This window comes from Oryctolagus cuniculus, chromosome 21 (genome assembly GCF_051225735.1).
Source record: "Oryctolagus cuniculus isolate XC-2025 breed Fujian yellow rabbit chromosome 21, ASM5122573v1, whole genome shotgun sequence".
NCBI classification, from domain to species: domain Eukaryota; kingdom Metazoa; phylum Chordata; class Mammalia; order Lagomorpha; family Leporidae; genus Oryctolagus; species Oryctolagus cuniculus.
Genome location: NC_142887.1, coordinates 25,321,025 through 25,346,839, shown reverse-complemented (window position 1 = coordinate 25,346,839; position 25,815 = coordinate 25,321,025). Strand labels below are relative to the sequence as shown.

Sequence of the window (25,815 nt, the reverse complement as noted above, 5' to 3'; positions counted from 1 at the left end):
CTGGGAGTTTGCAGGGCAGAGGCCCCCTTCACTCCCAGCTCAGAGCCCCGACCCCTTGCTTTGGCCCCATGGAGCGCACTGTGGGCGAAGACATGCTCCGCCCCTTTGCCCAGGTGCTGCCTAGCAGTTGCTAGTCCCACGGGACCATTAAAAACTTAGCGTCCTTTCCGGAATCCTTGTAGATTGCATCCCCTCCGCTCCAAGTTTTCGCTGAATAGCTGGTGTGCTGTGCCTAGCCCTTTTGGGGTGCACACCTCTCTGCACCCCAACATCCAGGCAGCTTTTGCTCTGTGGGAGTTGGGTGCCCCCTTTCCTAGGAAGTTGCCTGAACCTCTTCCCAGTTAGCTTGAGTCCTCTTAGTTAGCTGCATCTTTGGGGAGAAAAAAAAAAAAGTTCCCAGCCCCGGCCTCTGTAGCATCACTCGGAGGTGATGCCTAATTTGACATTTGTTCCTTAATGAATAGCTGTTTTGTGTCCTCTTAGCTCTTAGAGTTTCATTGAAAAACTGGAGAGCTGTCGGGTTGTAGGAGGCAGGTAACCTTTTCAGGGTGCATCTCCTTGACATGTGGTGTGGGAGGGGCCCCGGGGCTGGGCTGGGGTCTGTTTGGCAGGGAGCAGCCCGCTCGGACCAGGCATCACTTGTGTGGGGGGGGATAGGGATGTATGTGCCTAAGACACAAAGGACTTGCATTTGTCAATATCTTGCTTAGCTTTGGTGACAGATGTCCGGTCCCAGCTCTGGTTTGCATTCGAGGCACCCCCTCCTCTCCAGACCCCGAAGTCTTTAAGGTGGGAGGTGTGGGGCTAGGGAGACGGACCACTTCCCCAGCTGAAGGTGGAGCGCTTCTTTTTAACCTACAGTTAACTGCAGCTGTAGCAGATGCCTGTGTTATTTTAATGGGGCTTTAAAAAAATATAGCTAATGGAGTCTTACAAACTAGGTACCGTCATCCCCCCCACCCACCCCACCCACTTGGTGGGACCCCCTTGGTTTCACTACGCCGCCTGTTACCGTGGAGCCAGGGGCTGGCGGTGTGACCCCGTCTTTCTCCAATGTGTCCCTTGATCCTGGACATTTTGTTCTCCCTCCTCTGCCTCCTTCCCCTGGACCCTCCCCATGTGGTCTCACATCTCTTGACCCTGGGTTTAGGATGAGGGGAGACTTAAGGAGATGGGGCCGGGGGGCCGGGGGAGGAAAGAGAAGGAGAGAGACCGGGAAGGGAGTTGGGTGGCTCCTAACTCGGGGGAGGGGGTTGCAGGGCGCCCAGCCCGAGACGCCTTCCCGCTTGGGTTTTCTCTTCGTGGACGCGGGCCTCGCTGCTTTTCTCTTTGTCTGCCTCACTGCCCAGCCCGGGACGCCTGGACGGGCTCTCATTTGAAGCTGGGTATTTAGCATGCATGACAGCCACTGGGCCGGCATCAGCATTCTGTAGGCTGCTTTCAGGCAAGCCCATAAATTAGTTAGTTTGGGACCCTCAGTGTCTCCCCCCCCTTTTTTTTTCTTTGGAAAATGGAGTTGGACACAGCATCCTGCCGGCCCGCGCCCCCACCTCCCTTCTTCTTTATTTTCTTGTACACAACATCTCGATCTGGCCTCGATCGATCGATAGCTGGTTAGCACAGATCTCAGCCCCTGTCACTTCTACCTGGTCTGGCCTGCCGCCCCTCCCCCACCCCTTCTCCTCCACCCACCCCCCCTTGGTAATTAAGAACATATTGGCCAAGATGGGGTGAGCAAAGTTACAAAAAACCCACACGCACACACACACAAAATAAACCACAAACCCAATTTAGAGAATTAATCAAGAAGAAACCAAAACAACCCAGTAGCACACCACCTCCAAGTCTTGCTGTAGGCTGGGGGGTGGGGGGGAGCGAGGGTGGTCTTGATGAGACTGTTTTTTAGGGGTCCAGCCTGTCCTGGCTGGGAGGCCAGGATGCAGCAGATGTCACCATGGCACTGTTTTGTTTTGTTTGTTTCGTCCTCAGAGTTGGGTGAGCACACGTAATTTTTGGGTAACAGTTGCTGGGCACTTTGGGGTTGATGTCCCCTGTGCGTGGCAGAGCAGGGGACAGGGATGTCCTTTGGGGCCTGGCGGAGCTGGGAGCATCGGGCAGGGACACCCCTGGACCGCCTTTGTCTTCCGCCCTGTGATGCGGGAAGGGACCGTTTCTGAGAGGAAGCCGCGAATCGAGGTCAGGGGAGGCTCGGGCAGTCTTGGCGCTGCTGCTTACGGCTTTATAAGGTGTCTGCATCCGACTCCCGCTCCCTCACGGGCAGTAAATAAGGACGGTTAAACTTTTCATTTTGATAACACCCTGTGGTTCCATCTGCACACGCTGTATAAATAGGTACACAGAGCTTGCTCCAGACCCCTGAGCCCCCGGCTGAAAATCACAGCAGAGTCTGGGGCAAAAAAAAAAAAAAAACACGAAAAGCAAAATGTTCTACTTTTCCTTAAACAGTGCCCACGGTCCCCTGAGCTGGGGAGCTGTGTGACCAGTGGTTCCTGGCAAACACTTTTGTCACTGCACTTCCCCCCCTCCCCGGCCCCTTTTCAGACGAAGCCCATTTTGGTGATGATATTTTATTTTGTCACGCCGTAAAACACACCAGGACTAATGTGATTAAATATTAACACCGTTTCTGAACTTCTCCGCTCCGATGACAAAATACTGGTCGGTATTTAACAAAATGATCCGTGCTCAGATTGGAGGCGAGGAGTAAGTCCTCGGAACTACACGAGGCGTGCAGCCGCCCGGACGTGCCCAGATTGTCTTATAGGTTTGCCATGTCCTTAGGAGGAGAGGCTGTTGATGGGCAGGTTGTCACCTCCCTAAAGCCCAGGCCAGGGTCGCATGTGATGAGACGTTGTTTTTAACCCTGGGGAACCTTGCCTTCTTCATACCCCACCCCCCCGCCATGCCCCCAGCCACTTTTATATAATAAAACTCTAGGTCTGCTCTGAGCCCATGTCTGTACCAACTTAGGTGGGGGGAAGGGTGAGGTCGTAGCAAGGAAAAGAAAAAAAAAAACCAGCCTCAGTATTGGGCCTACTGAGACTATCCATTGGGTCAGCACGGATGGTGTGTTTCAAAATAGTTTGCAGAAGCGTCCACTCCTCTTTGCAATAGGCACGTGCGTACGTGTGGGGAGAAGCTATGGAGAAATCGAAAAGCAGAGAGAGCGGGCAGAATGATAGATGATCGATAACGGATATTAAGTTGGAAAAAGTGTGTTTCTCTCCCCACCACCCAGCCCCTGGTGATCTTCTGGACTTGAATCCGCCGTGTTCTGTCTTGAGTTGATCCAAACTTCCTTCTTGTTGGTAGCCCTGCGTCTCTGTACGCCGGGCAGACCCAAGGTGCTGTTGTGGTCTGCACACAATCCTGCCCCCCACTCCCCCCCCCTTTTTTTGCGAGAATGGTATATTTTTTTTTACAGTGATGTGGGGAGGCGGCGGGAGGGAATTTTTGGAATTTGGTGCGTCCGTCCACGTTGCAGCCGGAGCAGAGCGAAGCGATACTCAGCCATTGCATTTCTGTAGACCTGGGGCAGAGGTGGATGGCGGGCCCGTGGTGGGAAGGTTGGGTCTCCTACCCAGCCTGGGGAGCAGAGAGCGCTGTTTTTCCGAGTTGTTTTCCCTCCTCCCCACACCGTGCGCAGAATTTTGAAGGCTCACTCCAACTTGTTTGGAGAGAGCAAGAGAGCTTGCAATCTCACTTCCCTTCGAAGCCCTCCAGCACAGCCGCATGCCTCCTTGCGACTCCGGGAGAGGTAACCTAAGCCTTCGCAGGTGTTAATCAGAGAGGACCTCTTTGTGCGGAGAGCCTGCCTGCTCCCCGGCTAGCCCAGGACATGCAACTACTGCTCTTTGGTGCTTGTTTAATATTTCATGCTGTAATAAACCTGTCTTCTTTGCTCGACTCCTAACATAAAACCCCAGCCTAGCCCACATCTGCAATTATACATTTCTACTAAATATTAATAAACGACAAGGATGTTTTCAGGGGCTGGAAGCTTAGCGCTGTTGAACTTGTCATGGTTCCTGTCATTGGATTTTCCTAGCTGTTTTGATTTTAAATAGCCATTGCCTTCGCATCTGAAAGATATATTTTTTCTCTTCCCAGATCTATAAATACGTCCGACTCCTACGTCTTCCTCACGGAGAGCTTTCTTTCATAGAAATCCATTTAGATTTCTTGCGAGGCCTCTTCAGACCGGAAGTCAGGGACTATTAAAATGTACTTGTATTTTATGGTGACTTCTGGGGGAAGGACCAGGGTTTGCCTAATCTAATTCCTCTTTCTAGCAATGAAATTCTATGATTCCTGATAGGATTTTGTTTGCCTGACAGAGGTATTTAAATTTCCACAAAGAACCCTAATAGGGCCTGAAAATACAGCTACCCTGGCCGAGAAGTGACTCGATACTTTCCTCTGATATAAAATAGACGCCTTTCATAAACAGGTTGCTGGGGTGGGGGGTGAGGGACCAGGTAAAAACAGAGGAAGACAAATCCTCCCGGGGTGGAAGGGCGAGCTACAGTGTGTCCTTGGGATCACGCAGGGTCCCCTAAGCCCACTCCGCGTGAGCTGGCGCATTTCGCCAAACCGCCAGTGACCTGTTTCTCTCCGTCTGAGTGACAGCGACGTGGGCTCGCGTTTGCGGTCCCGGGAGCGTTGCGGAGATCAATCTTCTTAGTAAGGAATACTGTATTTACCTCTGGTTCATTTTCGAGATGAAAAGGCCGTAGCTTTGTATAATAGGATCAAATGTCTGGCGAGTGCGTCGGAGCAGGGGGGCTTCCCCATCCCAGCATAGCGGGAAGGCACCGAATCTTCCCACGCCAGCAGGGTCCTCGGGGCTGTCGGGGGGACCCTTCCCGGCCGCCGCTCTGCTGTGTGTGTGCCAGCCCCAGCCATCGGCGTGGACCTGGGGGTGCAGTGTTTGTTTCTGGAGGGTCACCCAGGTTTAGGCGCCTGTCGGCTGGACAGACTATGGGACTGGAGGGCCCGTGGCGGGGAAGTGGACGTGGACTCTTCCGTGTCTGACTGTGAAGGGAGGTGCGTGCAGATTTTTCCAGTTTCCTTCTCAGGAACCCTGGAGCCCAATGAGGCGGTCAGGGGTAGCGGTAGGGGTGGGGACAGCTTCTGAAAGGGCAGCCGGGTCGGTGTGCAGCCTGGGAGCGGAAGGCAGGACCCCGTGCCACTCAGCGTGCGTGCGGAGGAGCCCCGCCTCGTGTCCCACCTGGCGTGCGCACACGCACACGTGCACGGCCAAGCAGATTTCCCTCCAGTCGGGACTTCCCTCCCCAGTGTACCCCTAATCTGCTTTGTGAGCCGTGGGCAAGCCAAGGGCTTCAGGCTTCTGGCTCAGTGGTCTTCCCCGGCAGGTTCTGAGGCCGTAAAAGACCGAGAATGAGCACCAGTCCTAAAACATAGAGGGAGGATTTGGGAGATCCTAATTACGAAATCTCAGCCTCCCGGGCCTCCTGGGCCGCGGTTGATTTTGGATGCACATCGCCCCACGCTGAGTTCCACGCATTGAACACGCGTGTGTGGTGGCGTCTCTCGGGCTGGGTTCCGCCAACACCAGTTTCCTGCCCCCACCCCAGCAACGCTGCTTCTCGATGGTAGAAATTCCTTTCCTGTACTGTAATCTTTGGGTGCCAATAGCAATAGCCGGGGCAACGCTGGGTTTTCAAATCGGTCGGGACCTTCTGGGTCAGCTCAGCCCGCAAACCCTACGTAGGACCCCGGGAGACTAGGTGGGCACAGGCCTCCGAGGAGGAGGTGGCAGTGGGATGCTGGCTCAAGATGCTCACTGGGCCCCCCAGTGCCAAGGTGGCCCCTGGTCGTTTTCTGGCTACTCTGCCCAGACACTGCAACCTGCAGCCTCACCTGCACCATCGGTCACTGCATAGGGTGTTGGTGATCAGGTGCGTGCCTCTGGGGGGGCTGTGACCCTAAACGTTAACTTTGCGACCAGATTGAACAGTGGACTTAAGTGTCACTCGCAGCAGTGGGGTGGGACGCTCCCAAGGCCTCGGGTGTCAGGGGTTGCGGGAGACCTAAGCCTGCTGTACTTGCAGGCTTACATTTTGCTCAGCGGCTCTCGGAGAGTTGGGAGGCAGTTAGGATTTCCACACCCCCACGGCGGTGCCACCCGCCCAGAAGCGCCCGCCTGAGCGGTTTCCAGCGTGGAGCCGACCAGGCTGGGATGTGTGTGTGTGTGTCGGGGGGAGCCCTCCCCTGGGCACCACGCTGAGTGAGGTCCCAGCTCCCCACTCTCACTCGGCTGGGGAAGCCGGAGTGGGCTACCCTCACTGCTGCTTGCTTTCCAAGCTGGGATCAGTCAGGAAACTTTGTTGCGCTGGCCTGTGTCACTTTTCACAATGCAGACATCGGCGGTCGCCGCCGCCGCTGCCGTGGGGGCCCCCGATGGCCTTGAAACATAAGGCGATGGAGGGGAGCGGTTTGGAGGGCTTAGCGCTGTCTCTGAATGTTCCGGAAGGAGCCTCACACCCAGAAAAGAAAAGTCCAAAAAAATCTCGCAGCCAGCCTCTCCCCGCACACTCAGATTCCTCGTGGTGGATGAGGAGGGTTTGCTGTTCTGACCCCTGCAGTGCGGAGGGCCCGGGAACTCAGGTTGCCTGACTTCCCTTAGAGCCCGTGGGATGCACCGTGCGACCCGAGCCCCCCCCCCGGGCTGAAGTCCTACCTTTGGCCTCTCTGTGGAACATTCTGGACTCCTCACAAAGTGCTGGGATTCCGGCAGTTCCCTTGGGCTGTTGTCTAGTTTGGGTGCTACAGGCTGTGCCGGGAGCTGGTTTAGGGAAGCAGGCAGGCCCTTGGCATGGTGGGGACCCATTGTCACAGCAGGGCTCTGGAAAGCTGGGTGCCCGGAGGACACCCCGAGAAAGAGCTGGGTCCTTTTTCCCCTGCGAGTCTCAGAACCACCACGGTTAACTCTGAAACGGGCTGGGGATGGGTTTGTGTGTGTGCTCATGAGGACTTCAAAGCGTCTTTGGGTTTCGTTTGCTCTTAAAACTCAGGACAAAGATTTCATGGGACTCTTGCGCTCGTGGGGCGCCCCTGGCATTGCAGGGCATCGCGGGGAAATCTGGCCCCGGGGGTGCCTCGTCTGGTTTTTCTGGTTGTGTTTGGGAGTTCCTGGAACGTGGGGTGCTCGTTCATGAGTGAACCCTTCCATGCACACGCACGGCTCCCTGCTCATCCATTCAGGGCAGGGTGCAGTGTCCGACAAATGCACGACCCTTTCCCTTCACCGAGAAGTGGTGTTTTCCGACACCCATGGCATGGTGGAATGATGGCTGCGACCACCAGGAGTCAGACACCTCTGAGGGGTCGTCTTTGATTGGGGAGGGGTGGGTGTGTGGGAGCCAGAGCTGCTGCTTCCCGCCGGGGCTGGCTGAGAAATCGTCGCCAAGGAGGTCGTGGGTTCGCCGCATCCCTGTGGGCTCTTGGGGAAAAGCCCTTGGAAATATCAGCTCCCGCGGCCTGATGTGGACTCTCTGCCCCTAGCCAGGAGCCAGAAGGCAGAGAGAGCGAGAGCGAGAGGGAGAGAGAGAGAGGGAGAGAGAGGCCCCCAGTGAGGGATCAGAATGGTGATTGGGGTGCACAGGGCACAGCAGATGGATGGATGGGGCCCGGGGATGTGAGTCCCTGTGAGCTGAAATGTTGTTTGCTGACTGTTGGGGTTCAAGAGTAGAATGTAATTTCTAACTATGAAGTCATGGTACCGCTGCCTCCTGGGCAAGGCTGGGCCGGGGATGGCGGGGGCGCGGGGTGGGGGGCATGTCGGCCATCAGAGGACAGAAAGTTCTTGGCTGAGACTCCCCCAGCTGCCTGACTTGGGGCTCCCCCAGGACCACAGGTGGTGGGTGGGGAAGGGGCATGGGGGCCCCAGCCGGCGACCAAATGATTGCCCTCTGGGTCTGTTCATTTCCATGCAGTTCGTGACCCAAGGCAGGCCCGTGGCAGGGCGGGTGCTGGGTGAGCTGAGCCCCGGGATGCGTCTGTGACCGTCTGCTGCAGAGGAACTGGCCCCCCGTGGCCCTGCTGCAGACACTTCGCAAGGGGCTTTGCACATGGCCAGCCCCCCGTGACCCCAGGCCCCGAGCCCCTTCGCTGCTAAAGTCACGGACAACTCAGGCACGTCCCACTGCCTTAGAACCCAGCCATGGCCTGCACCCTCCTCCCTGCTACACAGTCCGCGTGGCGGGCAAAGGAGGACCCACAGTCAGCGAGGAACTCCCGAGAGAGGAGGATTCCCCGGCTGGGCTCACGGAGGAGCCGGGGTGTCCCCGCCCCCTCTCCAGGGGACCCACGGGCTGGGGGCTGGCGGGGGTGGGGGGCTGGCCCTGCGAAGTCCTTAATGCTTTTGTCTCCAGGCCTAATTGGCTAAAAACAAATGGACCGCTCACATCCCCTGCACCGTAGTTTTTGGTGGTTATTTAGTGTTCAAGGGAAGGGAGGCTGCGGACCAAGATTGGGCTTTTTTTTTTTTTTTTTTAATGGGAGCAATTTCACGATTTTTATGCTGTGACTATTTCCATCATCGTTTGGGCATTGGGTTTTGAACGTCTTTGGTTGGTCTCCCCTCGTGCACGAGTGCGCGCGCACACACACACACACACACGTGTGTGAGTGGGCACCCATGCATCTTCATGCGCAGGGGCCCGTGAAGTCTTGCCACCAAGCTAGGAAGACCCCCCACTCCCACCCCCCCCCACCCCCCCCCCCCCCCCCGCTGCCCTGGACAAGCAGCCGCGAAGACACAGTTCTGGGCCTGGGCAGCTGGGAGGGAGGCAGGCTCTTATTGATCTCAGTGTGGTCAGTTTTTTGCCGAATTTGTAATCCTGTTAGCCCTGGGGAAAGGCGTAATTAATTTACTTGTACATTTCGCTATTTGGGGTCGGTTTAGTTAATAAGCATTTACGGCGTGCTTAGTGTGCGGGAAACGTTTTGCTAGGGTTAACTGTGTGTGTGGGGTGCGTGTGTGTGTGTGGGGGGGGTGTGTGAGCTTGGGCAGAATAATGGCTCCCAGGCCGGGGTCCCACCCCCGCCCCCCGGCCCAGGCAAGTGGAGCCTTCAGCTGTCCGGCCGTAAGCCCCGGGGAGGTTCGTTCTCAGCGGCCTGGGAGCTGAGCGCCGACGTGGACAGGCGGCGCCTCCCTTCTGGAGAGCATCTGCTACCTTGGTTAGCAGAGCTGCCGAGTGCGGGGTGTGCGTGCGCGGAACTTTCTCAGAAGCGCATGGTTTGACTTCCAAAGAAGGAAGACAAGGTGCGCCCAAGTCTTGAAAGTTGGAAAAGGAGAAACAGCCCAGAGCTTGGGCCTCGCCTAGCAGCGACTCTCCCAGGGGCAGCAGGTGGCACTAGGCTGCTCTGGGCTCCTTGGGGTGCCCCCCGGTCGCTCGGTGGGCTCCCCCACAGCCTTCCCATCTGTCTGCTTCCAGACGACGAGTTCAAATCCCATTCTGGAAACAACTCCCAGCAGCCGGGGTTGGGTGGCAGCACCTGTGCAGGGAGCAGTCTCCCGAGCACCCCCAGCCCTGCACTGCCCCCTGGTCAGCTGCTGGGACCTCGTCTTCATACACCGAGGGCCGGGATGGGCAGCTTTTCCGCCCCGGGCCAGCCTGAAGGGAAGCCGAGGCGTGGAGGAAGCAGGCGTGTGCAGAGATGAGGGCCCGATTTCTTTTTTATGTGGGCCCGTTAAAATCTAATGGGCATGGGTGGCTGGACTGTAGTTTGGAGAAAGTCTTTATCTAACCCTTAAAGCCAGAGTCATTTCCGGTAATTACGACCCCCCACCCTCACCCCACCCCGGGGCCAGGCCCCTAAATCTCACAGGTGCTCACCCTGGGCAGGAGGGGCCGGAGAGCGGCACACCTGTTACCTGGCTCAGCCACCAGGACTTCTGCTCGCAAAGGAAGAATTTATGGGGCAGGCAGCGCTGGAAGAGAGCGGCCCGAAGCGTTCCTGCTCCCGGCAGCCAGTGCATTCGTGGGAGCCCCCACGCTTCGGGCTTGTCACAGCCCCTGCGTTTCCTTAATGAATTAATTTAGCTGCCGACATTTGGTATTAAGTAAGTAGTTATTTTGAGAATCCCAGAGAGAAAAGGCTGGAAGGCTTTTTTTTTCTTCTTCTTCTTCATCTTTCTGTAACTTTTCGGTGAAAAGAAAAAGTTTTGCATTGTGAACTTGGAGCCACCTCGGCAGCCAGGCACGCGACGTCGTGGGCTCAGACGCCCTGGCTTCGGCCTGGCCAAGTGGCCTGCGCCATCCGCGCCTCTGCCTCGGCTTCTCACTGCGAGGGTTTTTCCACTGCGGGCAGCAGTGCGGGCCGCGACACTCCGTTTCTGTGACGACTGTTTGCCAGTGTTGTTTAGATTTCGCTTGCTTTTCAGATGGAGAGAAACTTGGTTTAATGGGAAAATAGCATAGGACTCTCTGGGTGTGTTTGCGTTAGCATTTAAAAATAGCTTGTTTTCAGAGCCCTGATTTCATCCTTTCCTTGTGTGCTGGTTTGGTGGAAACCCGTGTGTGTGTGTGTGTGTGTGTGTGTCCACGTGTGTGCCTGCTGGCGTGTGCGAGGCAGCTCCGGCACCCACATTGAAATGGGGCCGCGCTGCTGGAATTGAAGAAGGTGGAGTTCACAGCTCAGTTTATGTTGCCGCAGACAACTTTGAAATCCACGCGTGAGTTTTTTCACGGGACACCTATATCTGTACACACGCACACACACACACACACAGAGTCTTGCAAAGTACGTCTGATGGAAAGCAGTGTGCGTGGATTTCAGCATATTTTTGCACCCAAATAAGCTGATCTTTCCATCCCGTTTCCCAGCTTTGGGAAGCACCCTCTGTCCACGTAGGCGGTCGAATGCTTATAATCGCACGACCAAAAAGTAGGGCCAGTGTTGTAGGTGGCTAAAGGGACCGGGGAGAATTTGCTTTTAGCCTGAACTGTTTTGTCGCTTCCTGTCTCGTGAGCACCCCCTGCCCAGCCCCCTGCCCCAACAATATTGATTTCTTCCTGAAAAACAAAACAAAAAGCAAAAACACAAAGGGAACTGGGGTCTGTTTGCTGGGGTCCCTGTTGGAACAGGATTTCGAGGGGTTCATCTTCGAGGTTGGGGGGCCAGTGCCACCCGCAGCCTGCTGGTGCCGGCACTAAGGTGGCAGGGCCTGTTGGAGAGACGCAGAGGAGATTGTAAATGGCTTATGCAGAGAAACCATTTAGATAAAAATGCAATTTCCCCTTCTGCATAGAGTACTAAGAATTAATAGCACATTCTTTCTAAATGGGTATTTTTATATTATATTTTCCCCCTAATGAAATTCTTTTCCCAAACAGGAGCGTGTTTCATTTTAAACTTTCGCGTGAAATTGATCTGTTTGGAAGCCTGCAAGCACCCGGGTCCCGGCTGGAGCTGGCCCCCGGCCGTGTCTGCCCGGCCTCTGGGGTTTTGGATGTCGGCAGGGTGGGGAAGCTGGCTCTGTCTCCCGAAGGCTCGCGTTAAGCTCAAAAGCAGGGAGCGCTTTGCCCACAGTTTGGTTTTTCCTCCCCTCTGCCTGGGGCAGCTTCGGGAAGAGGGTGGGTTTGGTGGCTTTGTCCAATAGAGACGCTGGTCCTGAAATCTGAGCTCTGTCGCAGGGCATCCCGCCATGATCCTCTGGGTGCGTCCTCCTCCCTCGGACTGGGGCTGGGGGAGCAGGGGGAGGCCCAGGTGCCCCTGTCCGGCCTTGCTTTGTGTGCCAGACGGGGGAGGCTGCTTTGAGCCCCTCAAGGAGCCACTGGAGGCAGATTGCAGGAGGCCGCCCACATGGCCGTCACCCGGCGAGTGCAGGTGCACATCTTCCCAGAGGGCCAGCCTCAGGCACACCGGCCGACGCCTGTGGCTGCCTTGCGGGGAAAGTGGTGCTGGCCGCTGTGGGCCTGCCTCTGCTGGTCCAGCGTGGCAGTGGATGCGGCGTTCGCGGTGACGGCAGCACCGTGGAGGAAGTTCTGGTAGAATCGAGCATGGAGGGGCAGGTGCTTGGCTCACATCCCCCCTCAGAGTGCCTGGTTCCAGGCTTGGCTCCGCTTCCCATGCAGCTTCCTGCAGGTGCGCACCCTGGGAGGCAGCAGGTGGTGGCTCCAGTACCGGGGTCCCTGCCACCCATGTGGGAGACCCAGACTGAGATCCTGAGCCCTGGCTTTGGCCTGGCCCAGCCCTGGCTGTTGTGGGCCTTTGGAGAGTGACCCAGTGGGTGGAAGATTCTCTCTCTCTCTCTGTCTGCCTTTCAAGTCAAGTGGGAAAAAATGCAAAATACTTTCTAGTATTTTTGTGCTCCTTCCATACATTTTTTTTAAGCCAAGAGATCTAAGGTCCAGGGAGGGCAGGCAGCCCAGCCAAGGTCACACAGCACGGGCACAGAGTGGGGATTGGACTGTGGCAGACCGTGGATGGCGAGGCTTGAGTCTCTCTTCCTGCTCCTTGGATCCCTGCCCTGGGAGCTGGGCTCTGGTTTTGCCTGACTAAGCCTTGTGCTGACCAGAGCTAGGTCTTCTTCTTCTTTTTAAAGATTTATTGGAAAGGCAGAGTTACGGAGTGAGAAGGAGACACACACACACACACACACACACGCACACGCACACGCACACAGCACTTCCATTTGCTGGATTCACTCCCCAAGTGTCTGCAATAGCCAGGGCTGGGCCAGGCTGAAACCAGGAGCCAGGAGCTTCTTCCAGGTCTCTCACGTGGGTTTAGGGGCCCAAGGACTTGGGCCATCTTCCACTGCTTTCCCAGGTGCATTAGCAGGGAGCTGGATCAGAAGTGGAGCAGCCGGGACTTGAACTGGCGTCCACAGGGGATGCTGGTACTGCAAGCAGAGGCTTACCTTGCTATGCCACAGCGCCGGCCCCTGGATCTTCTTAAACCAGGCATTTGCAAATCTCTTTAGAAAGCACCTAATGCCAGCAGCCCCTGGTCCTCTTCCTTCCATGGTGGCAAACCTGGTGTAGAACGAGATCTTGACCTTGTGGGAGATTCAGTGGCACTGTGTCCCGCCAGGGAAGTCCTCTGGCCTTTGACCCTTCTGAGCCACTGAATGTGCTTATCTCACAGCTGTGTGACCTCAGGCAGGTTGCCTGATCTCTCTGTGCCTCCTGTCTGGGGGTGAGGAGAGGAGAGTACATTGACACTCAGAGGCCTGCCCCATTCACAGGAAGTGCTACGACACCAGCTTTTATTGAGCACCTGCTGTGTACCAGGGGGAGTGTGCAGAGCATCGTAAGCCCCCCTGTTAGGGGTGGGGAAACTGAGGCACAGAGCAGTTGGAGTGTGTTGCAGGCTGAGAGGAAGCTGTGCCAGGCCATGCTTCAGGCACTCAGCACAGGGCCGGCCCTGGGGACAGCTCAGTAAGTGTCACAGCATGACTGGGCAGAGCCCTTTGTCCCTGTGCTCGGGGCCTGGTGTGTGTGTCTGTAGAGGGCAAGTAGAATGGGTTGGGTACAGGTCCTCTGCTTATTGGGGGCAAGAGGCCCTTGGGGATGCTGGGCCAGCCACAGCCTGGTGCTGTCAGGCCCCGGTTGCTGGTGGCTGCAGCCTGGGAGCCCCGAGGTATTTTTCTTCCCTGTGACAGCTCTCTCCGTGAGCCCTAATACGTGTGAGTAACGGTCAGCTTCTCACTAAAGGAATTCATGAGACGAGTCGGTCCCCAGCCTCGGAGCCCTTTGCTGGGACCCAGAGCTGGCCGAAACCTGTCCGGGAGCTGGCAGGTGAGACGGCAGCACCTGCATGGGGCATCCCAGGCGGGGCCTTGGGGCCCTGGCTGACTTGGGCTGGGGGAGAGTGAGGGTCCCAGCCTCAGGGTGAGAGGCAAGCAGACCCTGGTTCACACCCCAGCTCTGCTCCTTCTGTGCTGTGTGAGACCTGGAGCTTGTGGTGCACCTCTCTGGGCCTCCACTTCTCCATCTGCAATGTAGTTGCAGTCCTCATGGCCTTGGCTGCGTGTGGGGAGCCGCTGGGTAGGCTGGTGAGTGGGCGTGCGCTCTGCGGTCAGCCATTCTCTGCTTGCTCTCAGGTGGGACCCTCGGCCAGGCCACGGCTCCCCTGCCAGCCTCCGAGCCTGTGGTCCTCACCCGGGGGGTGCCTCTGGGGGATGCTCGGTGCCCAGGCCCCTCCTTGCCCACCCCCCTGCAGCAAGGAATTACCCAGAGAACCAGGACTGCAGGCCTGGAGTGGACAACCACGTGGAACAGATTCTAAGACTCAAAACCTTGGTGGGAGAGTCGATGCAGAAGGGCTGGCGCGTGTATGTGTTGATCGTGTAAACATTTCTGATTTTACTTGCAAGGCAGAGAGACACAGAGAAAGACACAGAGACACATAGACATCTTCCATCTGCTGGTTCACTCCCCAGGAGCCTGCAACCGCTGGGGCTGCGCCAGACCAAAACTCCATCCAGGTCTCCTGCGTGGGTGGCACCATCACCTGCTACCTCCCAGGGTGCGTGTTAGCAGGGAGCAGAGCGGGGACTCAAACCCAGGCATGGTGACACGGGCTGTGGGTGTGCAGATGGCCGCTGAACCGCTGTGCGCAGTACCCGCCCTGGCCTGGTTTTCTCATGCAACAAACCTGTTTCAAGCCCTTACCCCAAGGTGAAGCCACTGTAGGGGCTGGCGTGGGTGGGGCGCTTCGCAGATGAACGTCCTCCCCAACCCTGCTGGGGTTTGTGTCCTAGGGGAGGGGACAGACTTATGGACAAACAGCAGACAGGAACAGGGCGACAGGTGGGCAGGGCCGTGTGGGGGAGGGGATCCCCGTGAGCTGGGCCCACGCAGCAGAGGCCAGAGGGCTGCTGGCCACTGGTGAACTCCCAGCTCTCAGGACGGGCGCCCTGGGGTTTGTGGCGCCTGCTGATGGCATTGGTGCAAACGCCCCCACCACGCCACCGACGCGATGTCAGCCGTGCCTCTGATTGCGAAATTCCTGGGGATTTGACAATGGGCCCCCACACCCTGGAGCTCCGCAGGAAGGGTATTAGGCAGGGTGCGGTGCCGTAGCTGGGGGAGGGGGGGGCAGACAGCAAGTGCGAGGGCAGGACCGAGCTGGCCCGTTCCAGGAACAAGGAGGGGAGCGGGTGGAGGGCAGCAGGGGCCCGCGGGTGCGGTCAGAGCGGCAGACTGACGGCACGGAGCAGGTGTGCAGGGACCAGGGCTGCCTCCCGCCCCACGGGACCTGGGAAGTTGCCTTTCCCATCCCTGCTGTCCCGGCCCCTTCGGGGAAGCCACGATTTATGGCCGCGGGCAGGAGCTTCTGTTTCCTGCGTCTGCCAGAGGTCACCCCCACAGGAAAGCGGGGCCCAGCCGGGGCCAGCCTGCAGAGGCGTGGAGGCCTGGCCCTCTAGGTGACCTGGGCCTGGTATGCACCTTCTGAAAGCTTCTCTTTGGCTTTGCTCCCCGACTCTGCGTGGCCAAGGAATCGCTCTTGGGCCCCAGTTAAGGAGCGCCCAGTAAGCCGAGCCCCATTTGACAAATGAGAAGCCCAAGGCTCAGAGAGGAAAAGGGACCTGGCCAAGGTTGCCGAGCACCATGGCGGGAGCTGACACCCCCATTCCCACGGACGGGTGCTCAAGTGAGAAAGCAACCCCAGGTCTTGCTGCCCCCAGGCTATTGGGGTCTTGGCCGCTTGTTCGCTGGGATCCTGGTGACTTGGTGTGACTGGGGTTAGGCTGTGCCACCTGGATGAGCTCAGTCTGCCTATCTGTCCAGTGGGTCCATTCTGGTATCTCCTAGGAGCTCAGGGAGTAGGCAGCACCCGCCCACATATGTGGCGCTGTCTGTGCACTGGGTGTTTGGGGCTCAGAGCTGGGGGCCGAGTGGCTTCGTCCACTATGACATTGAGGCCACCCCCACACCTGGTGCCCTCAAGGTGCCTTGAGACCTAAAGGGGAGGAGACAGGTCTGGTTCAGGGTCACAGGTTTCTGTCCCAGTCTGTGCTGCGGTTCGGCTCTTACCCCCCACCCCCTCCGTCCTGCTAGCTTGTCCTGCCCTGGGCTGTGCTCGCTTGAGACCCCATGGCCAGGGACACAGCCTCTGTCCCGCCTGACTGTGATGGGCAGAAATTCCCCTGGGGTCATCGGAGCTGGCGCTGACGGCCCGAGCCTCGTCAGGGGGTCCACGTGGGCACCTGGGGCTGCAGCCGTCCACCGGCCTTGGCTTCCTCCTCTGCCTTTGGAGTTAAACGAGGTCATGGGGAGGCTTCAGGGAGAGGATGAGACGCACCCAGCTGGCGTCTGGCACGCCACAGACGTCGCTAACCCTTGGCACCGACACGCCCGCTCTCCGCCTCAGGGAGCTCCTGGGGGAGGGGGAGACGCTCTGCGGGAACAGGAGCGGGGCCCCAGGTCCTCTCATTCCCTGGTGGGCAGGGGGAGGTTTGCCTGCAGGGTTTTGGAGGGGGTGGGTCTGGCGGGGCCTTGCAGGGCAGAGGCAGGGTGGCTGAGAACTTTTGGGATGCAACTGGGTGACCAAAGGGACTGGCAGCGGGAGGTGTGACCTGGTAGAGTGCTCTGCACCCCGGCCCCTGCACCCCGGCTTGGGTCAGCTTTGCACACTCAGTCCCCTGCTGGGGTTAGGCAGCTTAAAAAAAACACCATAGCAACAATGCTAATAATATTTAGAAGGATATTAATGGCCCCTTCTGCTCTGTATATAGACGGAGGTCCTCCCTGGGGCGGGAGGAGGGAAACCAGGTGGCGTCTGGCCGGGGGACAACCTCGGGAGCTGCCTGCTGTGGCTTTGGCATGGCCTGGGCCACCCGCTCGGGCTGCAGCTCTTCGTCCGGTGCCCGCAGCTGAGTCCCGTGCCCCTCCTGGAATCTGTGCTCCAAGGAGCGAGTCGCTTGGGGGCAGGGTGGGGTGGGGGGGCGTTCCTTCCAGGTTTGGCTTTGGGAGGAAATCCACCCTGATGTCCCCTCCCAGGCCTCAGCGGTGGCTTCCAGGGCCGCAGTCGCCTGGTCTGGCCTGGCCAAGGCCACCGCAGCTGCACCTCTATAGTGGGCTGGTGTCCCAGTGGCCGACCTTGCGAGGATGATGTCGTAGCTGGGGCAGGAAACGGATCCCCACCCCTGGTTAACTTCCACAAAGGGCAGGTGGTGACTAGGGTGGTAGAGGAGGGGACCCAGAGCCTCCCCTTAACCCCTCAGGCCATGCCCGCCCCCTGCTGTGTGCAGCCCCTCCCCTGCGCCGGCTTTCCCCCTCTGTCTCTTTCAGGCCCATAGCGATCAGCAGGGCAGGTCCCCCTGGGTTCCTTCACAGTCCCTGCTCCGAACAAAAACCTGCTCTTAATGCCCGCTTCATGGCCAGGCCCGCAGCCGCCGCCGCCGCCTGGGGAGGGGCCACTGTGATTCCAATTTATACCCCTGCAGGCCAACAGCTTCCGTAGGGGGAGCAGGGGCTGGGGGGGGGGGAAGAGGGGCGAGGGCGTGGGGGCGGGGCCGTGAGCTGGGGTGCTAATCAGATGCGCGCCGGCCCCCCGCCGCCTCCCCCTGGTCAGCCCCTCGGTGGACTTGGGGTTTTATTCTATTTGGTTATTATTATTTTTTAATGAGGTCAGACTGAAGCTCCATCTGCCCCGGCCTGCCTGCCTGGGTTTGAAGGCAATTAAACCGGAGACTAACCTCTTAATTAGGGTTTCTCTGTGTAAATCTCATTTGATAAATTCCTTATCAACCTTGGCTTTAACTACAGCGCGTCCTGGAGATGGGATTGCGCCCCCTCCCGGGACCTCGCCATGGATGCCCCCTGCCCCCCCCCCCGCTTCCAGGCCCCCCTGCTCCACCAACGGGCGTGCTTGCAGCCAGAGCCTGCCCCAGGAAGGCTGCGAGAGAGGCCCCCTTCAGGGGTAATTAATCAGAAAATGTAGCGGTGCCCAATGATTCCGGAGAACTTATCCACCACCTTCTAATTCTGCTCCTCCTTCTGCCTCCCTCCCTTTCTTACAACAATTTTTTAGGTGGGTGGGGGACTGAACTCTGCTAAGGGGAATCTCCAGCCTCACCCCCTCCCTTCCGCCCTGTGGATAGTGCACCTTTTTTTCCCTTCTCTTTTTAAAAATGCAAGTGCAGCCGGGAGTGGACATGGCCATGGCGGGGGTCAGGCTCCTGGCTGCGGGGAGCAGGGGGCAGCTGAGGCTGATCCTGTGCCCTGCCAGACATCAGAGCTATGCTTAACCCTTTGGAGCCTGGCTCGTGCCTGCTGGTTCAGGATCACTGGGCCCTTCTCTCTGGTATTTGAAAGGGAGAGAGAGAGAGAATTGATCTTCTATCTGCTGATGGGCTGGGTCGGTCTGAAGCCAGGAGCCTGGAACTCCATGCTGGCCTCCCACGTGGGTGGCGGGGGCCCAAGCACTCGAGCTGTCACCTGCCGCTGCCTTCCTGGTGTGCATGAGCAGGAAGCTGGACTCAGAAGCGGAGCTGGGGCTTGAACCCGGGCCCTCCTGTGTGGCAGGAGGGCATGTCAAGGGCATCTTTGCTGCTGTGCCGATCACCCGCCCAGGCACCGCCCCCTTCTTCCCCGCTCTCTTCCCTGGGTCTGGTCTCCCTGTGATTAGTGCCGGCAGCCCATGGTGGTGGTGGTGAGACGGCTTCTGTGATTGTGTGACTGTCGGTATCTCTGGGCCTCAGTTTCCTGATCTGCGTCAGCTCCCTGGAGCCGTGTGAGCCCCAGACCCGCAGCTATGCACAAAAGCCTCGTGTGCGTGGTTTGTATCCGGCAGGCTCTGTCGCATGTCAGTGATTCTGGTTAATATTCTTCCCCAGTGGTGGCGAAGAAACCCCGAGAATCCCCAGGGGAAGAGGTCCCCTGTTAGGATCCGAACCCCTGAGGACTCACTGGGGTTCCCAGGGGAGTCAGGCTCCCTCCTGCTGCCCAGCCCGGGCGTGGGCTGTGTGACCCTGGGAAGTGACTCTGCCTCTCTGTGCTCTGCTGGTTGGGAGGAAGTGCCTGCTCGCTCAGGGGGCCGGTGGGGTCAGTCGGTGGGGGGACGGGAGAGGCGTGTGCTTCGTGCTGCTGGCTGGGCCTCAGTTTCCCCAACAGGAAGTAGTCCACCCAGGCGCGCATCACAGCTTCTGAAAAAGCCATTCAGACGTGGGGGCTGTCGCAGAAAGTGAGACCACGTCTCTGCAGGGTGCAGGGAGATCTGAGTCTGGGAGGCACAGCCCTGGCAGCTCCAGGTCTGTCCTGGGGTCCCCAAGAGGGTGCCATGATGGGGGAGGGGTCTCCTGTGTAGCCTTGAGTGAGTCACTGCTCCTTCCTTTGTGCCTCCACTTTCCCCTCTGTACAATGGGCACTGTGGAGGCTGGTGCCTCCTAGGGTGGTGGCGAGGACTGCGGCGAGGCATGCCAGGCCCTCACCTGAGTGCGAGATGCCCTTGGCCCAGCCAAGTCCAGAACTTGAATCCTCCCCTGGCCGCCCGCAGCCTCCTTTCCTCTCTGGCCCCGAGGCAGAGCCCGGTGTCTGCTCTGCCTGGAGCTGTTTAATATTCTGCCGAGGTCAGATGAACTCATCGGGGCCCCGGCGCACAGCTGGGTGCCCGGCCGCCTTGCAGAGCTGCTGCTGGCCCCCTTGGCTGCAGGGCGGGCGGCAGCAGTGGCAGCTGGGGGATAGGGCCCCCTTTTTTTCTAGGTCCCCCCAGGGGAGGCTGCCTCCCCAGGTGGAGCTCCCCGAGGGCCGGTGGGTGTGGGCAGGGGCGGCCCTGGTTTCCCGGCCTGTGCTTCTGGGCTCAGAGGGTCTGTGTGTGAGGCCTTCTTGGCAAGGGTGAAAAAGCCGGGCCTCCTCTCGATTCTTCTCGGGATCCTCCAGTGTCCCAGCCTCTGGCTGGGCCCAGCTGGGGCAAGAAGCAGCCCAGCCTGCAAGCCGTAATAGGGACAGTGCGGTGACAGTACAGTCGCTGGGCTAAGTGTGTTGTCAGTGCCAGCTCCTTCACTCCTTGGACTCCCTGGAGGCTTATGCCCATTTGGCAGGTGAGAAAACTGAGACCCAGGCAGTGAGCTGGCTCGAGCAAGATCAGGCAGCCGGGCAGTAGCCAGCCTGGAGCCCCTGGCTGCTGTGGCAGTCGTGTGCACTTGCGGGCTTGTCCAGAGGTTAGGTGGGACATCTAGCTGTGCAGTGTTACACACAGGCATTCAGTCGGCGCTACTTAAGTGCTTGCTGTTCCCGTTGCTGGCAGCCTCTCCTGCCTGCCTTGCTTTTCACCCAGCTCCCTTGCAAGACAGAGAAGCCTGATTTGTCTTGTGTCGTTATCCTGGATAAAATTCAGTACTATCTGTGCAATTTCTCTGCTGAGATGGGGTGAGGCGCGGGGTGACGGCGGGCTGAGGGGCTGGGGTGGCGCCGGCTGGGCCAGGAGCTGGGCTTGTTGGCGGCTGGCTGTGCCCTGCCTATGAGCACCCGTTTGTCAGCCCAGAACCCATTGCTGCCATTTCTGCCCATGGCAGACAGAGCGTGACGGCTCCTGTCCTCACCTTGTATCCGAGGGTCTGGGAAAATGGTCCTGCCGCTGGGTCTTACCCCACAGTCTCTCTAGCAGAGCAGAGAGTAGAGTCTTCCAGCAGCGGAGTCCAAGACTTAGTGTTTTGTCCCCGGTGGCAGCGCCACTTCCCTCCCGGGCGACCTCGGGCAGGCGGCTTCCTCTTGCGGAGGCTCAGTTTTCTCATCTGCAAAGTGGGGGTTAATTCTGACCATTCCGTGAAAACTTTTAGTTTTCTTTCTTTTTAAAGATTTATTAATTTATTTGAAGGCAGATATATGGGGAGAGAGAGCGAGCGAGCGAGAGCGAGAGAAGATGGGCCAGACCGAAGCCAGGAGTCAGGAGCTTCTTCCGGTCCTCCCATGTGGGTGCAGGGATTGAAGCACTTGGGCCATCTTCTGCTGCCTTCCCAGGTGCATCCGCAGGGAGATGGACTGGAATCGGAGCAGCCAGGTCTGCAACCACTGCCCATTTGGGATGTTGACGTAGGAGACGACGGCCCCACCTGCTATGCCACAGCCTGGCTGCAGGAGATGTGGGCTTTAATCCCAGTCTGACCTTGGCCTGTAGGTTGACCTTGGGCAAATCACTTTACTTAAGCAGGCTTCAGTTTTTCCCCTTGTGTGGTTGGAACAAGGTCAGATTACAGATTCAGCAGCAAGTGGTAATCTGGATTGATTAGTTCTGGCTGCCTGGAGTCTTGTGTGGAGACTCCAAGGCTGTGCCTGGGTTCCATGGGAGGGGGTGCTGCAGTTGATTAGCAGAGTCTGCCCTGGGCTCATGAACAAATGTACTGTGGTGGGAGTCCCAGGTGGTCGCCCACCTCGGTGGCCCCAGATCTGCCTCCACGCACGAACCTCCCTGTTTGAAAAGGACAGGGCTCACCTTTTGCAGGGAAACCTACATTGTCATGGCAACCGTGGAGTGGGAGGGACTGTAGATACGGTTCTAGATCGGCACTGTCCCACAGAACTTTCTAGATGATGGAAGCATCCTAGACCTGTGCTGTCCAGGACAGAACTCGCTCAGAATGTCGTCGTGATGGCGGGATGGATTGGTGCATTTTATTTCATTAAAAAATATAAAAGCCACCAGTGGATAGCAGCTACCATTAGACTGCCCGGTTCTGGACTCCCCCAGGGTCCTTGAGCTTATAGGTGTTCCTAGGATCGTCGACTGGGTACCCCTAAGTGTACCAAGAACTCTGGGTGGGTCATGGGAGGTGCAAGCCTGTTGCTTAGCAATGAGGCACTCCTGTAGCTCCGCCCACCAGCACCCAGGAACCACTCCTGCAAGCCTTGGGCTCAGGTGGGTGAGCTGTGCTCGGCTGGATGAGAGTGTCTCTCTGCCTCCCGGTGGGTGGGGGCTGGGCAGGATCAGATGCCCCCGACCAAGGGTGCACATGCCGGGCTGGCGCCTGCTATGGCACCCAAGCATGGGCAGGTGTCTCCTGGTGGGCCAGGAGGGAGGGCAGGGTGAGGGGCACCTAGAGGAGTGGGAAACAGTTTTCTGTTCTTTCCTTCCCTCTCTCCCTGCCCACTTCCTCTCCTTGTCCCCGGCCTCTCTGGCGTGGTGTGAGAGGAGAAGTGGCTTTGCAACTTCGCTGGGGCCAGGCCGGTCGCCCCAGGGAGACTCGCAGACTTGATGCTGCAATCCCGGCATCCCTCAGACAGGCTGGGGGTGGGGGGCACGGGGCCAGGACAGGAGTTAATCTTGGTGCAAGATGAGTTGGAAATCCATGCCTCGCTTTTCCTGAGGTGCATGTGCCGAGAGCTTATGAAGACCCCTCTGTCATTGTCATCTGTGCGAAGTGCTTGCTTAGAAGGGGGTCTGAGCCCGAGCCACGCCCCCACCCTGCCCACCCCTCCCACTAGGGGCTCCCTCCCTAAACCAACCCCAGAGCTTGTCCCTGGGGGTCCAGTCTTGCGGCTGGAGGGGGCTGGATGGTGGTCCCGCTGTGAGTTTGGCACGCAGCACCTGGGTGACACTAAAGGGGGAGAATTTTGCTGTCTGCATTTTGGAGGAAGGCTGCTGGCGTGGGCGGGGCCCTGTGTCATCCCCCAGAGTCTGTGGGGCTCCCAGGGGGCACGCCACTTCTCAGGGCATTTTGGAGGGGCACTATGTGAACCTCCCAGAGTCGTCTCCAATTCTCGGGCACCCAGCACATCTGGGAAAGCCTCTGGCCAGGCCTGGGGGGAGGGGGCACCAGGTGACGTGCTTTGAGCCTCCATCATCATGGGGACCCTTTTGGGCTTGTTCCTGTGCGCAGGAATCGATGCTTTCGGCCGTGTGGCTTGTGCACCTGCAGTGGGCCAGGGGCCAGGGGCCAGGGTCGAGGTGGTGGATCAGAGTCGTGAGACCCCTGGCACCTGGCAGGGCAATCAAGGGTAGTCAGGGTTCCCACGCAGGGTTGCAAGAGAGGGCAGTGCCACGAGGCTGCTGAGGGGCTCAGAGAGGCCCCAGTCCCCTCCCCATCCCCCGCCATAGGAAGGATGCAGAAGGGCGAGCCAGGGGAAGGGAGAAAGGGGGTCGTGGCCGGGAGGAGCCGGAGCTGGCAAGAGTGCCGTTGCGACCCCGTGGTGGCGGCAATGGCATTCTAGAAGCTCCGTGTGACCACGTCTGGGGTTGGGCCCCCTGACCTGCGCACACCTCTCTCCCTGCCTCGCCCCTCAGCCTTCTACACCCGGTAGCCCACTTAGGCTTAGGGCAGTGGCCACAGTTAGGGCTTAATCCCCACAGAAGACGCCAACCAAATCCCGAAAATCCTCCTGATGGCTGGGGTGTGGATGGTACAAAACGAGTTGTGCCCGGGGAAGATCTCTCGGCAGGTGAGGCTGCCATCACCTTAGTCACTCAGCCCCCGCCCCTGCGGCCGCCTCTTCCCACGCTCTCTGCTTGGAAGGAATTTGCCCCTCTGCCCCGCCACCCCCAGCTCCCAGGGCCAGCACCAGAGATGGGTGCTGTGGGCTCCGCAGGTGCAGCTGGAGCCCAGGCCAGCCCTTTCCCCACCCAAGGTCTAGCCCTCCCCCACCCTGCCCCCAGGGCGGTTTGGACTGGGGGTCACCCACTCAGCTCATCTGCAGGCTGCACATTCACAGTCCTGGCTGTCCCCCTTAAACAGTCCAGAGAGGGCAGGCACTGTACCTGCGGCCACACAGCTGGCCTCTGCCAGAGCAGGATCCTGGGCTCCTGGGGTGGGGGGTAGGGGAGCTGCCCCCAGCACCCCGAGGGAGAGGCAAGGAGGGAGCCACGGCTGAGTCTGCAGGCGCCTTCGGGAGGTGGGAGCGAGGTAGGGGTGCCCTGGGCACAGGCACCGGGGAGCTTCGTCCTCTGTTGTTGGCATGGGAGGAGCCGGGCAGCTCCTTCGGAGCCGTCTGTCCCTCCCGAGTTGTCCCCGTGGCCAGACAGACACGAGGGTCTGGGCACAGAGACTCAGGCTCAGGGCTCCTGCAGACCCAAGTTCGAATCCAGCTCTGTCCCCGGGCTGTGGACAGAGGAAGTGAGGGCAGTCAGTGGGAGGATCCCAGGCCGCCCCAGGGTCCCGGCTCTGCCTGCTGCTGTCTGCGCAGGCGCCCGTCCGCCTGGCCTGCCGCCCTGTTCCTCCCGGCCTTGAGGCCGAGCTGCTGTTTGCCTGATCGGTCCTGGGGCTCTGAAAAGGGGCTCTTTAGAGGGTTGTGGGGCCTCTCCCACCTCCCCTGCCTGATGCCGCGACTGCCTCTGTGAACTGGGACACAAACTGTCACCCCCACCACACACACACACAGGTCTCGGGGCCTGTGGGTGAATGGTTCCAGTTTGTGGCTTCCGCTCGTGTCCGCGTGGCCACTTGACCGGGTATTGGGTTAGCTGACCTTAAATCTACGTGAAAACAGTCGTCAGCGAAGGGTCAGCGCATGAGCGTGGATGCGTTCCAATAAAACTTTATTTGCAAAAACAGGCTGAGGGCCGGCTGGGGCTCGTGGGCTGCGGATTGTGACGCCAGCAACTCCTCCATGCGTGACGTGGGGCGGAGGTTGCCGTGGGGACAGATTGGTGAGTTCAGCAGGAGGGACGTGTGACGGGCGGGAACTCGGATGTTAGCCGACAGCGTGCACGTGGCCTCGTGTGCTCCCCCGGCTGCCATGCCCGCTGGGTTTCTGGTCTCTCCTCTCAGATGGGGAGACTGGGATGCAGACACTGCTGGGTGACCTGGGTACACCCCCACGCCTCCTCGGGCCTCTGTCCCCACCCCACCCCCCCAGCCTCAGGGAGCCCTCGCTGATGTCACCCACAGGGCAGGATGATGTCATCTGTAGGTGGAGGGCAAATGGCGGCCGGGGTGGGCGGAGTCCCTGGCGGGGCTGGGATCGGGCGCCCCCGCTGGCCCAGGGCTCCCCTGGGACTTCATCCCTGTGGGGTGAGAGCACCCCAGGGCCCTGGTCCCTCGCCAGGGCCTGTGTCTCCCTGCTGGGGCGTCTGTGGCCAGGCTGAACTGGATGCGGTGCGAGCCCCTTGTTCACTGTGACAGATTCCCGCGGCCCCTCCCCTCCCCCGAGCCTTCTGGGGCTCCCCATTGCTTGCAGGAACAAGGCCACCTCCTTCCTGGGGTCTCCGTGACTGAGCCCACTGGGCCTTTGCATCTTCCTCTTCCTCGCTTGCCCCTAGGGTCCTAAGCCAGGGTCCCTCGTGCCTCTGCCTTGGTGTCCTAGAAAGATCACCCTAGGGCTTGGAGCCCCTCTCGGTTTCTCTCCCTGTAGACTTTATTTGCACCCTGAAGCCCCTCTCGCTCGCCGCCTCCTCTGGGAAGCCCTCCTGGATGTCCTGCTCTCCTGCCAGGGCCCATGACACAGGGCAGCCTTTTGTTCCCCACAGGGCTTGTGCTCTGATGTGCGGGTTCACGTTCACCCGAACTTCCTTCCCCCAGGCTGGGCGCAGGGCCTGCCTCAGGGTCCCCTCTCTGAGTCCCGTGCCCAGCACACAGCCAGGGACACACAGGGGGTTGGGAGGCAATGCTGTAGCTGGCACCAGGTGCGGGTTTGGGAGATTGATTCTGCTCATGGGACATTGCGCGCCATGTGGGTGCTGGGGGTGCCTGAACCCATTTTCCAGGTGAGTAAGTAGAGACTCAAGCAGCCCAGGTGTCTGAGGCAGGGTCACACAGGCTGGCAGTGACACGGCCTCTTTCTGCCCAGTGTGCCATCGTCCCACAAGGGACTCCCCGGCAGAACCTTTCTCTGGGACACAGCGGCGCTCGGAGGGCTTCCGTGGGTGAGCAGAGCACTCGCTCCG

General features: G+C 59.0%; 1 protein-coding gene across 1 annotated transcript in view; it reads left to right on the top strand.

The window, feature by feature from the left end:
• MN1 (MN1 proto-oncogene, transcriptional regulator) overlaps positions 1-25,815 on the top strand; it is a 41,214-nt gene that overhangs the window by 5,147 nt on the left and 10,252 nt on the right. The window lies entirely within an intron of this gene.